At 40.1% G+C, this 15,672-nt stretch overlaps 1 protein-coding gene across 1 annotated transcript in view; it reads right to left on the reverse strand.

Moving 5' to 3' along the window:
* Positions 1 to 1,182: 1,182 nt before the first annotated feature.
* The window catches only part of LOC126162704 (acyl-CoA Delta-9 desaturase-like), a 314,775-nt gene continuing 300,285 nt past the window's right edge, over positions 1,183 to 15,672 (reverse strand). Inside the window, exon 7 of the mRNA XM_049919357.1 lies at positions 1,183 to 3,779. The gene's annotated coding sequence lies outside the window, so the exon portion shown is untranslated. The remainder of the gene's footprint in view (positions 3,780 to 15,672) is intronic.

Consider the following 15,672-nt stretch of genomic DNA (forward strand, 5'->3'; position numbering starts at 1 on the left):
AAAAGTGGTGTAAGACAGGGATGTAGCCTTTCGCCCCTACTGTTCGATCTGTACATGCAAGAAGCAATGACAGAAATAAAAGAAAGGTTCAAGAGTGGGATTAAAATTCAAGGTGAAAGTATATCAGTGATAACATTTGCTGATGACATTGCTATCCACAGTGAAAGTGAAGACCAATTACAGGATCTGTTGAATGGAATGAACAGTCTAATGAGTTCAGAATACTAATTGCGAGTAAACCAAAGAAAGGTGAAAGTAATGAGAAGTGTCAGAAATGAGAATAGGCAGCAAAATAACCCATGACAAGCAGAGCAAGGAGGACTAATGAGCTGAGAAGTGAGGAGTTTCTCCGCAGAATCAGTGAGGAAACAAATATGTGAAAACACTGACAAGAAGAAGGTATGGTGTGATAGGACATCTGATAAAACATCAGGGAATAACTGTCTTCATACTAGAGGGAGTTATAGAGCATAAAAACTTTAGAGAAAGACAGAGATTGGAATGCATCCAGCAAATAATTGAAGATGTAGGTTGCAAGTGCTACTCTGAGATGAAAAGGTTGCCTCAGGAGAAGAATTCATGGTGGGCCACACCAAACCATTGAGAACACTGATGACTTAGGCGTTTTGGCCTAGGGAAGAATGCCACAGAGACACTGAAGAATCTGAACTGGCAGATGCTTGAACACAGATGCAAACTATTCTGGAGAAGTCTGCTGGCAAAGAAATGGCTTTAAGAGCTGACTCTAAGAGTACTCTGCAACCCATTAGGGTCTGAGGACAAGCGTAGACACACAAGCACACACAGAGGAGTTTATGCAGTCACTTGTCCCATGTTCCATATGTGAAATTGACGGGATGAAGCCCTAACAATTGGTACAATGAGAAGTACCCTTTGCTATGCATTTCAACCACTGTTTTGTAGAGTATGTGCATAGATGAAAGTGGTTTTTTTGTCTCATACGTATTTATATTAACAGCAGTGATATTTCAATAAAGTGATGAAATCTGCAACAGGTTGTTGGAGCTATGGTCATTTGTGGCATATAGTCCTCTAGCTGCCTTAATTTCTTTGTGATACTGGTCATAGGAGTGGAAGCGTCACATAATTATTCAAACTACAACAAATGTGATTTAAAAGTGGGAATTACATGCAGCTTTAAGTTAATTTGTCAAATACAAGTTCTGAATATAACATTTAATGTGAATAAGATACATTTGTTTCAACTGCACATTAATACATGGGTTACAGAGTATCCAACAAACAACAATACATACATAAACATAGAATATATTTCTTCTCTCATACAGCTGCATTTAGAGCTAGTCTATCATTTCTGCTGTATAAAATATTTGTAATAATAAATAGAACAGCTAACTTTATGAAAAATAAGTCCTTGAGATTAGGAGAACTATTTGAACTCACAAATACTTGCTTTATAAAATGCTGACATAATGCTTGAGTGATATATAGATTTGACATTTGTAGAAAGTAACTTTTTATCCTGCTGCAGTATGAAAATCTTCGATTGCATGTCCTAACTTTTACACATAATTATGTGGAATGATAATGCAAGTATATATTAGAAGAGAAAATCTTTTTTACTATCAAAGAAAAGAGCACTAACACATGTGTTTGAAGATAATATGAGTGAAAGAGAAACTTTCTCTTATAGTTTCCCTGTGGTAAACAGTACACAAGATGCTCCAACTTCAGATTCTTGAAAAGAAATGAAATGCTCAAATGTGGGTGCTCTAATTCCATCAAACACTAAAACACTATACAAATATCCAGATGAAGTGCATAAATGTTTTGTTTCCAGATCACAATGGCACACACTGGCAGAGTTGAACATGGATACAAGAATTGGTAATACAAAATTGGACCCCTAATTCTTCATACAAGTGACAGACAATTATTTTTATGTATGTTCATTGTCTGATGGCCCATACTTAGCCAGGCACCTCAAATTACACAATGCCAATATGTATTTATTACAATAATACATTTATGTGTTTTACATATATAAAAATACACATGTATATGTTTTATTCCTTGCTTAAGGAACCTCAATTTTTGTCAGTTTACAATAATACAAACATGCAAGTTATACTTTTCTTCTTTTTCTCTGTGAAAAACATAATTACTATTTAAGTACTGCTGAGTAAATTTTCCTTGTCTCCAAGGTTACTTGTGTCTATTATTTTATTTAAGTGACTGCTGTAAGTTGAGAAGGCCTATTCGTAGTTCTGGTATTTACTAAATTAAATCTAAGGAAAAATAATAGTATACATGATACAGAAAATGAGGGATAAAACCTACACAATTTCTTTGGTGATATTTTGTTATCTGTATGTAAGAATCATGAAGAAGGAAAACTTCTGTTGTGAACAAGTGATGGTAGAAGTAGCTGTAGAATCAATTAAAGAATGAATAGCTGAAATTCATCATTTATCTCCACTTTGTGGCAAAAAGAATGAATGCATGCAGATAAAACCAGAAATGGCAAAAAGGGTACACTGTTACAATATACAGTGATAGTGAAACCATATAGACCTAAGACAGTTCCAAATTAATCTGTTTCATCCATAAGCAAATAATGTGAACTGAAAACAGTATTCAGCAGAAATTCAGCTGTTATTGTTACCCAGCTGCAGAAGAAAAGAACAGTGAATATTTATAACATAAAAAGAAAGAAAATAAATGTGTCTCCAGAGATATAGAAACAAATGGGTAAATGAATTACATTATAGCAGAAATCAGGCGAGACACAATAGTAAAGAAAATGGGAAGGAGCAACAGTAGCATGTAAAGAGAGACATATTGTTGACAATGTGTTCAATTATATCAGTAAGTAAACTGGTCACATTGGTTAGGTCCTTTATGCATGAGAAAAATGAATGGTGAAAGGACAAACATTTTTCTAAATTTAAAATAACCAATGAATTCTGTGGTATACATACATCTCTCTTAATTTCATCATTTCTGCCACAGTCCTACTTCATATCAAACATTGCATACCTTATTGTTTATTAAATCAGAAACATGAAACTGTGAGTGCATCTCCAATTCAGAGTTTCGGCAAGTAGGGGGACAGTTTGCTCCCACGTGTTCTAAACATTGAATCTGCACGAGTAAATTGCTTTTCAACCAACAGTAGTGTGACAATGGTATCATTATAGAAAATTAGTTACTCTAGAACAAGAAGGCTTTTGTTATTTCATTTTTTGAGACACCGTTAAAACAAAGTTTTTATTGGAGGTTACCTACAGTTCATCTCTCATGTTGCATCATCTATCAACTGTCAGAGGCATTATTCTTATACATTATTAATCAGTTACTCAAATTGTGCACAGATGAATATCATAATATCAAGATAAAAGTGTACTTCTGTTTTCAATTATGATGCACAAAGATGCCATAGCCAATGGTTGTGCAATTGTCTGTGTGATATTTGTGATACATCAAATTTTTTAGACAGTTAACTGTTTAATGCACTATTCTGATAAAATGTAATGTTACTTCATGAACATAAATTTTCTAACATTGTGTCACAAAGCAATTTCATAAATGTGAGTCACTGAGATATTCAGCAATAATTACAACTTTAAATGCATAAATTATTATTAGCAATGCCACAGGTACAGCTAAATGCCCGTTTGGCCTCTTCTGAAGCCTTCATGACTAATGCAGTCATCAGATACCTCAAACTGCGGTCGTAAGTGCTGGTAGGTGCCTGACAAAGCTGAGGCCATTCCTGCCACAGTGTGTCCATAAACCTACAAAAAATAAATGTCAGTTACAAGCTTTGCACATTCATATATTATTATAATTGCTACTGCTACTGATACAATACTTGAATTAGGCATAGCTGCTGTATTGGAAAGAGTGCATTCCTGTCACCATGGTGAATGGAGTAACCGATTATGTCATGAGACCAGGAAGTCACAGGGTATTGTACTGGCCATCAGTGTAACTGTCAGATACAGTAGGCAGGACAGAATGTGAGACATCACTGCATTGGATTGTGAACAATTTATGGGTGCCGTATGCATTGGACACTCCATCTTCAAGGTTATGCAGGCAATTTGGCTTTCACATCATACCATTCCACAGGTGTACAGTGGGCACTTTGATTAGGAAAAGTGTCACTGCCAGAGTCAGCTATTACTGGAACAGTGTGTTGATGACAGGAGTTGTGGACTGTCACAAAGAATAGACAAGACTTAGTGTGACAGACTGAAGGCCAGGTAACAAAATGCAATGCACAGCCATAACACCCAGAAACAATGCTTCACTGTGAGGTGCAGAAACTCAGAAACCACTGTTTCACACATGTGCCTCTGTTCACAACATATCATAACACGGCGATTCTCATAGTATCTCAACCAGTGGATACTCAAAAGATGGAAAGAGGTCACCTAAACTGATAAATTATGGGACACATGGGTGATGGCAGGGCATCATTCCCAAACTATGTTCTGTGGAACACTGGTGTCCTATAGGAAGTGAATATGTGCTCCTTGATAAACTATTAATAATATATCATTTTTTTCCAAAATTTTGACAATACTATTTTTTAAAAATATTATTATGTTTTCAGTGTTATTAGTTATGATTTCAAATAGAAGTAATCATTGAATGACACAAGTTTTGTTATTGTTTAAAGTTTTATTAACCTTCAAAATAAACAAGATATCCTAACAAAGTACCAGGATTCTCAAAGTGTTATATGCGGATGATGAGACTTACCAAACAAAAGCGCTGGCAGGTCGATAGACACACAAACAAACACAAACATACACACAAAATTCAAGCTTTTGCAACAAACGGTTGCTTCGTCAGGAAAGAGGGAAGGAGAGGGAAAGACGAAAGGATGTGGGTTTTAAGGGAGAGGGTAAGGAGTCATTCCAATCCCGGGAGTGGAAAGACTTACCTTGGGGGAAAAAAGGACAGGTATACACTCGCGCACACACACACATATCCATCCGCATGGTATCTGTGGATGGTTATGTTGCGTAAGCTTGAATTTTGTGTGTATGTTTGTGTTTGTTTGTGTGTCTATCGACCTGCCAGCGCTTTTGTTTGGTAAGTCTCATCGTCTTTCTTTTTAGATATATTTTTCCCACTTGGAATGTTTCCCTATATATATATATATATATTTCTAAAAAGAAAGATGATGAGACTTACCAAACAAAAGTGCTGGCAGGTCGATAGACACATAAACAAACACAAACATACACACAAAATTCTAGCTTTCGCAACCAACGGTTGCCTCGTCAGGAAAGAGGGAAGGAGAGGGAAAGACAAAAGGATTTGGGTTTTAAGGGAGAGGGTAAGGAGTCATTCCAATCCCGGGAGCAGAAAGACTTACCTTAGGGGGAAAAAAAGACAGGTTTACACTCGCACACACACACATATCCATCCACACATACACAGACACAAGCAGACATTTGTAAAGGCAAAGAGTTTGGGCAGAGATGTCAGTCGGGACGGAAGTACAGAGGCAAAGATGATGTTGAAAGACAGGTGAGGTATGAGCGGCGGCAGATTGAAATTAGAAATTAGCGGAGATTGAGGCCTGGCGGATAGCGAGAAGAGAGGATATGCTGAAGGGCAAGTTCCCATCTCCGGAGTTCTGACAGGTTGGTGTTAGTGGGAAGTATCCAGATAACCCGGATGGTGTAACACTGTGCCAAGATGTGCTGGCCGTGCACCAAGGCATGTTTAGCCACAGGGTGATCCTCATTACCAACAAACACTGTCTGCCTGTGTCCATTCATGCAAATGGACAGTTTGTTGCTGGTCATTCCCACATAGAACGCTTCACAGTGTAGGCAGGTCAGTTGGTAAATCACGTGGGTGCTTTCACACGTGGCTCTGCCTTTTATCGTGTACACCTTCCGGGTTACAGGACTGGAATAGGTGGTAGTGGGAGGGTGCATGGGACAGGTTTTACACCGGGGTTGTTGGTGTAATGGTTCAAGGATTCCGGACTGGAGCAGATTCGTTTGCCACGAAGACCTAGGCTGTAGGGAAGGGACCGTTTGATGTGGAATGGGTGGCAGCTGTCATAATGGAGGTACTGTTGCTTGTTGGTGGGTTTGATGTGGACGGAATACTTGAACCATTACACCAACAACCTGAAAACAGCTTTTGCATCCCGTAACTACCCTCCCGACCTGGTACAGAAGCAAATAACCAGAGCCACTTCCTCATCTCCTCAAACCCGGGACCGAGCGAGGTGGCGCAGTGGTTAGCACACTGGACTCGCATTCGGGAGGACGACGGTTCAATCCCGTCTCCGGCCATCCTGATTTAGGTTTTCCGTGATTTCCCTAAATCGTTTCAGGCAAATGCTGGGATGGTTCCTTTGAAAGGGCACGGCCGATTTCCTTCCCAATCCTTCCCTAACCCGAGCTTGCGCTCCGTCTCTAATGACCTCGTTGTCGACGGGACGTTAAACCCTAACCACCACCACCACCACCAAACCCGGAACCTTCCACAGAAGAACCCCAAAAGTGCCCCACTTGTGACAGGATACTTTCCGGGACTGGATCAGATTCTGAATGTGGCTCTCCAGCAGGGATACGACTTCCTCAAATCCTGCCCTGAAATGAGATCCATCCTTCATGAAATCCTCCCCACTCCACCAAGAGTGTCTTTCCGCCATCCACCTAACCTTCGTAACCTCTTAGTTCATCCCTATGAAATCCCCAAACCACCTTCCCTACCCTCTGGCTCCTACCCCTGTAACCGCCCCCAGTGTGAAACCTGTCCCATGCACCCTCCCACCACCACCTATTCCAGTCCTGTAACCCGGAAGGTGTACACGATCAAAGGCAGAGCCACGTGTGAAAGCACCCACGTGATTTACCAACTGACCTGCCTACACTGTGAAGCGTTCTATGTGGGAATGACCAGCAACAAACTGTCCATTCGCATGAATGGACACAGGCAGACAGTGTTTGTTGGTAATGAGGATCACCCTGTGGCTAAACATGCCTTGGTGCACGGCCAGCACATCTTGGCACAGTGTTACACCGTCTGGGTTATCTGGATACTTCCCACTAACACCAACCTGTCAGAACTCCGGTGATGGGAACTTGCCCTTCAGCATATCCTCTCTTCTCGCTATCCGCCAGGCCTCAATCTCCGCTAATTTCTAATTTCAATCTGCCGCCGCTCATACCTCACCTGTCTTTCAACATCATCTTTGCCTCTGTACTTCCGTCCCGACTGACATCTCTGCCCAAACTCTTTGCCTTTACAAATGTCTGCTTGTGTCTGTGTATGTGTGGATGGATATGTGTGTGTGTGCGAGTGTAAACCTGTCCTTTTTTCCCCCTAAGGTAAGTCTTTCCGCTCCCGGGATTGGAATGACTCCTTACCCTCTCCCTTAAAACCCAATCCTTTTGTCTTTCCTTCTCCTTCCCTCTTTCCTGACGAGGCAACCGTTGGTTGCAAAAGCTAGAATTTTGTGTGTATGTTTGTGTTTGTTTGTGTGTCTATCGACCTGCCAGCGCTTTTGTTTGGTAAGTCTCATCATCTTTCTTTTCAAATATATTTTTCCCACGTGAAATGTTTCCCTCTATTATATATATATATATATATATATGTGTGTGTGTGTGTGGTTGAAATGGCTCTGTGCACTATGAGACTTAACTTCTGAGGTCATCAGTCCCCTAGAACTTAGAACTACGTAAACCTAACTAACCTAAGGACATCACACACATCCATGCCCGAGGCAGGATTCGAACCTGCGACCTTAGCGGTCACGCAGTTCCTGACTGAAGCACCTAGAACCACACGGCCACACCGGCTGGCTCATCAAAACTCATCTTAAAGTTGAGTTTTGCTTTGGTGGATCCTGGCTTCTGAAAGAAAGTGCAAGGATCATTCATGGTGGATGATAATGTTTGTGTATTTTATAACTCTAATGGTATAAAATTCAGGATACACCTAAATCTGAGAGATAGAATCCCTTTGTATCAGTTCATGTTTACAGCGTGAAGGGAAGCAAGTTAGATGTCATTGTTAGACAGAAAGTTGCCAGACCACTTCACTTTCGCAATTTTGCTGGTCACTATGAGAAACACGTAGATTTGTTGTTATTCTCCCAGGGGAGAGACAACCGTATTTACTCCCAAATGCCAAAAAAATATGGTTCACAGCATATTTGGCCTAGATGCCTTAATTGCTTCATTTCCAGTGGGCACTTGGGCAAACCACTTGCTGGGTTCCTCTATAGAGGAACCAATATCTGTTGAAATACCCACTGAAGAAAATAGATTCTTAAAATTTAAGAATATCCACCACCAGGAGCATGACTCCTTTGTAGCATATGCTGACTTTGAATACCTCCTCACTCGTGTGCTGTGAGGGTGACCCCACTGCCTTTCATACAACATTCACAGAACAGCAGGTACCACATGCAATAACATACTGGGCCATATGCACTTATGACCTGAGTCATAATCATTTTTATCCATACACTGGGGATGAATTACATGAGAAAGCAATCAGCTGTCATATTTTTGGGCTCCCATTAGACAGAGAAGTGCAAACTCCAAATAGAGATCATTGCTATCAAACTGGCAAGTTCCACAGTGCAGCAGACAATGCATACATGCTGAACTACCAACTGCCATAACACAGACCATTTTTTCCACAATTTGAGTGGGTATGATACTCATTTCTTTGTTGAGCAATTGGCTGATTTCCTCTTACATGATGATCAGCTTACTGTTCTGCCTGAGAGTACAGAAAAATACATTTCATTTTCCATGTGAGTCATGCTGAAAATTACACTGTGCTTCATGGTCTCACTACATTTTATGAACATGCTACTTCAGAAACTTACTGAAATGAGGCATCAGGAGCACATGCACATCACCTGAGGTGTGTGTCCCAATGCTGTAAAGTTTCTGCTAGTGACAAAGTTCTGCTTTGAGCAATGTATCATGACAATGGGCGCTAATTCCTTAAATTTCTGTGGACTGAAGCTGCATGTGAATTCATCAGTATAATAGTAGGAAAGGTAGAACCTTGCTCATGCATCAAACAGTGGCCTGTAAATATTATTATTCCAGTCCAGATGTAAATTATTATGTGGGTAGTGCTCTGAATTAAGTTAAATTTTATGATTGGTTAGTTTACAGTTATCGAATGCACTCAGATCGATCCTTTTCCAGCTCTCCTTCCTGTTGGCTTTCAGCATCAAAATTATGACTTGAGGTGTTTGTAACTGAACAGCTGTGTTAATAGCCCATGTCTGCCTGGATGTAGTTGGTAGTGTAGGATATTCAAATAGTTTCCATAAATGGAAAGTTAATGACAGTTGAATACTGAAATTCTTTATTCTTCAAATTTTTGAATGCACCTCATCAGTTACAGGCATAAAAGCACTATCCATTCTAATTTCTCAAGTACAATTTTATCCTTTTTGAGATTATTCTGTCCTTGAATGAATGAGTTATTATCTGTTGCACTCTGTACAAGCATTAGCTCTTGCTTTGCATTCATGATGATGTGGTTCATGTCTTTGAACTACCCCATCAGCATCTTGAGCAATGCACACATACTACACATACTAAAATGATTGCAGTCACTTATCAATCTGTCTAAGAACCATCCCACATTTTATAATACATTGAAGTCCAAAGTTGATGCCAAAATGAATGCTGTAAGGATTGATGTGATTCCAACGTTTCTAGTATGGTCAATCTCGCCTCCATTCAGTTTGTAACTCGATTCGTGAAAGAGGAAGGCAAAAGTATTACTTTAGGTTGGAATGTTTCTGTCTGTCCTCTATCCTATTACACAAATTTCTCTTCAAAGTACAGGAAACTGTTGATTGGAATTGTTAAAGCACCCTGGTGTTGAATGAGAATCCTAATATTACCACTATTAGTAAACGCCACCAAACCAAAAGGTTTGTGGGAGACATTTCCTGGCATATGATTCGCTTATTATATTGAACTGGGGATGTTACACTGCAGACGTCATTGCTTGATTTCAAACCTATTGATTCTAAATGAAATGCATTTGGTTGTCAACAGGGTAATGTATGAAGCCTTCAGTGAGCTCCAGTAGCAGAGTCTAATTGAACGACCACATACAAAACTGAAAGACATTCTGATCATATGCAAAGACTGTCAGAGGTAGCTTAGTAAACCTCCAGACAAGTGACCCACAAAATTCCTGTCCAGTATCATTGACATCCATCTTAGAACATATCGCGAGCTCAAAAGTAATGGGATATCTCGAACAGAATGAACTCCTTCATTCCAACCATCACGGATTAAAATAATGTGCTAAATGCAGTTCGTGATTTCTTTATACGACACAGTGAAATTCATGGATGAAGGCCATTAGGTAGATGTAGTATCTCTTGATTTCCGACAAGTATTTTGCTCAGTACTACGCCAACACTTTTTAAAGAAACTGCGAACAATCAGGGTATCAAACTAAATTTGTAACTGAGTTGAAAGTTTATTAGCAGGGGCAATGCAGTATGTTATCTTGGATGAACACTTGTTGAAGTAACTAAGGCATGTCTTAGAGGAGCGTGCTGGGATCCAAGCTTTAAATGTTGTGTACTACGGCAAGCTCTGGACCACAGTGTCGCGTAGTGGTTAGTATCACTGGCGGGCGCGTTAAGAATCGTCAGTTCAAACCCTACCACCAGCGATTATTTGTTATTCAGTATGTATCGTTTCTGGAATGTTCTTGAAACATCTTACATTTTAATGAATAAAATGTTCTCGGGTTTCCAACAGCGTCAATTGCTTGAAACTACACGAGCTTTCGGTTAAAGTGATATGACTGCCAGTGGGCTGTTGGTGCGCCCTTATATACGCTAGCTGCCGGCTGTGACGTCACTGGTGTCCGTGACATTGCCATATATGGGCATGTTTTGAGTCGGTGTTCGGTGTGCCCTCTTCAACCGCGCGATCGCTGGATCCCACGCAGCGCTGAGATTAGATTAGATTTGTTTTTCGTTCCATAGATCCGTGCTGAGGAGATCCTCGTGGATGTGGAACACGTCATTTTTTTAAGCTGAAATAACAATACTAATAGTATGAATAAATACAATACATCATTTGTTTCTATTAAAAAATTCGTCAATGGAGTAGAAGGAGTTGGCCATTCGTGAGTCTTTCAGGCTCCTTTTAAACTGATCTTTATTTGTAACTAAATTTTTTATGTTTGCTGGCAAATCATTGAAGATGAGTGTTCCTGAGTAGTGGATCCCTTTTTGAACTAAAGTAAGTGCTTTTAAGTCATTGTGAAGATCATTTTTGTTTCTGGTATTGTATGTATGAACTGAGTTGTTTGTTGGAAAAAGAGATATATTATTTAGGGCAAATTTCATTATGGAGTAAATATACTGAGAGGCAGTAGTCAGTATACCCAGTTCTTTGAAGAGGTTTCTACAGGACGTCCGTGAATTTACTCCACAAATAACACGTATTACACGCTTTTGGACTCTGAAACCTTTTGTTTGACTTGAAGAGTTACCCCAAAATATTATACCATATGACATTATGGAATGAAAGTAAGCAAAGTATGGAAGCTTTTTCATTTTTATGTCGCCTATGTCTGCTAACACTCGTATTGCATATACACATTTGTTAAGGCGTTTCTGCAGTTCTGTGGCGTGCTCCTCCCAACTGAACTTATTATCAAGTTGTAATCCCAGGAATTTAAGACTGTCAACCTCTTCTATCTGCTCTTCTTCATACTTTATGCATATGCTGGGTGGAAACCTCTTACAGGTTCTGAATTGCATATAGTGAGTCTTTTCGAAGTTTAATGTCAGTGAGTTGGCTTTAAACCATTTATTAATGTCCATGAAAATATCATTAGCAGATCTTTCTAGAACTAAACTCGACATACTATTTATTGCAATACTTGTGTCATCTGCAAACAAAACGAACTCTGCTTCTGGCAGTGTAACTGATGAGAGATCATTAATGTACACAAGAAAAAGCAATGGCCCTAAGATGGAGCCTTGTGGGACACCACATGTAATTTCTTCCCATTCTGATGATGACTGATGACTTAATTCACTGGTCCTTTGCACTGACACTCTTTTTTTCCTGTTAGCGAGGTATGACTTGAACCATCTTGCAGCACTGCCCGTGACACCATAGAATTCTAATTTATTTAAAAGGATGTTGTGGTTCACACAGTCAAACACCTTTGACAAATCACAGAAAATACCTGCTGCTTGTAAATTGTTATTTAATGAATTAAGTACATTTTCACTGTAGGTGTAAATAGCCTTCTCGATATCAGAACCCTTCAGAAATCCAAACTGTGTTCTTGATAATATGTTATTTGTGGTCAGATGATTGAGAAGCTGCCTGTACATTACTTTTTCTAAAATTTTTGAGAATGCTGGCAAAAGTGAAACCAGTCTGTAGTTTGATGGTATCTCTTTATCCCCTTTCTTGAATAGAGGCTTAACATCTGCATATTTTAGCCAGTCAGGAAATGCCCCAGTTATAATTGATTGGTTACACAAGCAACTTAGAATTGTACTAAACTCACAATAACATACTTTAATTAACTTTGTTGATATTTCATCGTAACCACTAGAATGCTTTGTTTTTAAAGATTTTATTATGGAAGTTATTTCTTTTGGTGAAGTGAGTGACATATTCATGTACCTGAAGCTATTTGTAAAGGCTAGTTTCAGATATTCAAGGGCATTATTTACTGATCCTGACAATCCCATTCTATCAGTAACGGATATAAAGTACTTGTTAAATAGATTTGCCACACTATGCCCATCGGTTACTAATGTGTCATCTACCCTTAATGCTATTTGCTCCTGTTCCTTTCTGGTTCTACCAGTCTCCTCTTTCACTATATCCCATATTGTTTTTATTTTGTGCCCTGACATTGCTATCTTCTTCTCGTAGTGCATTTTTTTCGATGTCTGAATTACTTTTTTTAATATTTTTCAGTATTCATTGTATTTGGCTAAATAATCAGCATTGGAGCTATTCTTAGTCGACAGATACATTTCCCTTTTTGTCTTACAGGAAATCTTTATTCCTTGTGTAATCCAAGATTTTATTATAGACTTCTGTTTAATTTGAGTAACTTTTAGAGGAAAACAGTTTTCAAATTCCAGTTCATATCTTTGAGCAGTTTTCAAAACACTCAATTTTTGGTTGATTGACTACTCTCCTATACTCAGATTTAGCAGTCTTGATAATCTGCTTAGAATTTATATCTAAAACAAGGAGCTGCATGTCATGACCTGATAGTCCCATTTATTACAGGTTTTATGACATGATTTTGTTCCTTTGATTTTTCTATAAAAATGCTATCAGTGGCTGTCCTTGAGGTTTTAGTGGTCCTAGTTGGAAAGTTTACAGTGTGAGTTAGATCGAAAGACAACATTACTAACTGCAGTAAATGTTTACTGGAAGATTGCATTAGAAAATCTGTATTAAAGTATAAGCCACCGTCTCTATTCAGGGTGTTTGCGATTAAACTGTCCCAGAAGCCCTTAGTGCGAGCCACGACAGAGCTATCGTCAAATTTTATGTGGTGACCCTTTTGTAACGCATGCTCAGCTGACGCAGATTTCTCTGGATAGCGTAGGCTATAATGCCTCTCATGTTCTTTTCTGCGTTGTTCCACAGTTCGCACTGTTTGTCCGATGTACTTCTGGCCACACTCACAAGGTATTTCGTAGACTCCAGGTATTCTGAGACCTACTGCGTCTTTAACTGGTCTCAGTAATTGACGGATTTTCGTTGGAGACCTGAAGATTGATTTGATCTTGTGTCTTTCCAACAGGTGGCTTACCTTGCCCGACACAGAGCCACAGAATGGCAGCAAAGCAAGTTTCTTTTTCTGCTTTTCGTCGGTGGTCTTATTCTGATATCTCCCAGAAATCACTTCTTTCACATGATGGGCGCTGTAGCCGTTATTCCTGAAAACCTAGCGTAGGTGGCTCAGTTCATAGGGCAGGTTATCGTCGTCTGATATACTCTTGCACGATGCACGAATGTTTGTAATACTGTGTGCTTCTGTGCTGAATGATGATGATGGCTGGTGGCGTGCAGGAACAGGTCTGTGTGGGTGTGTTTTCTGTAGTCGCTGTGGCCAAGGCACCCATTTCGTTTACGGTGGACAAGGACGTCGAGGAAGTGCAAAAAAAAAGAGGAAGCTAATGGCAGTGTGCCTAGTCAACGTCAGCATGTGATTCTACTGGAATGGGGCTGAACGACTCAACTCCAGAAATAAGTGTTGCGGCTGTAACAGAGATGTCGTTGTGAAACCAGAGAATCGACCTGGTCTTTCAGGCCTGGTCTTTCAGTAGAAGTAATAAAAAATAGTGAGAAAGCCGCCGTGAGGTATTGCATTAGCAGCCGCAGTCTGGTAGCCGCATTGTGGCGACACGTGGCTCAGAATAGCATACACGTAAGGGGACTGCGACACGAGGCTAGCCGCGCTCGCAGGAAACTGCACCTAACAGCGGCAATGACAGTAGCGGGCTGGTCGATGTCACCACACGAGGGCAAGTCTCCTGTTATCGGCGGCGTGACCAGGTGCCAGGTTTTAGTGAAACAAATGCGCCTCAGAGCTACACTGAGGTGACAAAAGTCATGGGGTAGCAGCATGCATACATAGGGTGGTCCATTGATCGTGACCGGGCCAAATATCTCACGAAATACGCGTCAAACAAAAAAACTGCAAAGAACGAAACTTGTCTAGCTTGAAAGGGGAAACCAGATGGCGCTATGGTTGGCCCCGCTAGATGGCGCTGCCGTAGGTCAAACGGATATCAACTGCGTTTTTTTAAAACAGAAGTCCCCATTTTTATTACATATTCGTGTAGTACGTAAAGAAATAAGAATGTTTTAGTAGGACCACTTTTTTCGCTTTGTGATAGATGGCGTTCAGAGTCTGTTAATTCCCGTCGTGCAGCCATAATCACTTCGGGAACCTTTTCGCACCAATCACCGGAGTCAAATGACAGTTCCGCCAATGCACTGCTCTTTTATACCTTGCGTACACGATACTACCTACCGTCATCCGTCTATGTGCATATCGCTATCCCATGACCTTTGTCACCTTAGTGTATATTTTAATACGTATTTGTGCTTCTCCAGCAGCGTCGGGGGACCCACAAACTTCAAAGGAGCCATTGAGGACATTAAAGAAAGCAAAGCTAAACAATCGTGAAAATCACTGTTTAAAACACTAAACGTGCTCCATTGCCATGATTTTATGCTGTGGACACACTGAAGTGTACTACTATAATGTAAATTGTAGTATCATTGCCACAGATACTACTACAACGCCGCACCAACACAAGATTGGCAGCCCGTCGTCTGCCGAGCAAAGCGCACTCTAGCGGGCTGAGCAGCTCGACGGAACTGGAGTGTGCCTCGTTCACTTCTTAGCTAGATTTCAACCTAGGCAGACGCACTTTCATAATCGGCCCTCAGCCAGTTCTGTAATGTTTGCATTGATTCTCTGAGGAGGGCCCATCAGGCTTAGTCCCAGAGAATATGTTGTAATTAGTTAGTCGTAGCTGCAGTCTTACAAACTACTGAAGATAAGTAATTTTCATTTTACTATGTGTTTCTTGAATAATAATCCTTCTCTCTAACGGTGTGCCGCACCGCATATTATTGCAAC

Source organism: Schistocerca cancellata, chromosome 2 (genome assembly GCF_023864275.1).
Source record: "Schistocerca cancellata isolate TAMUIC-IGC-003103 chromosome 2, iqSchCanc2.1, whole genome shotgun sequence".
Taxonomy (NCBI): domain Eukaryota; kingdom Metazoa; phylum Arthropoda; class Insecta; order Orthoptera; family Acrididae; genus Schistocerca; species Schistocerca cancellata.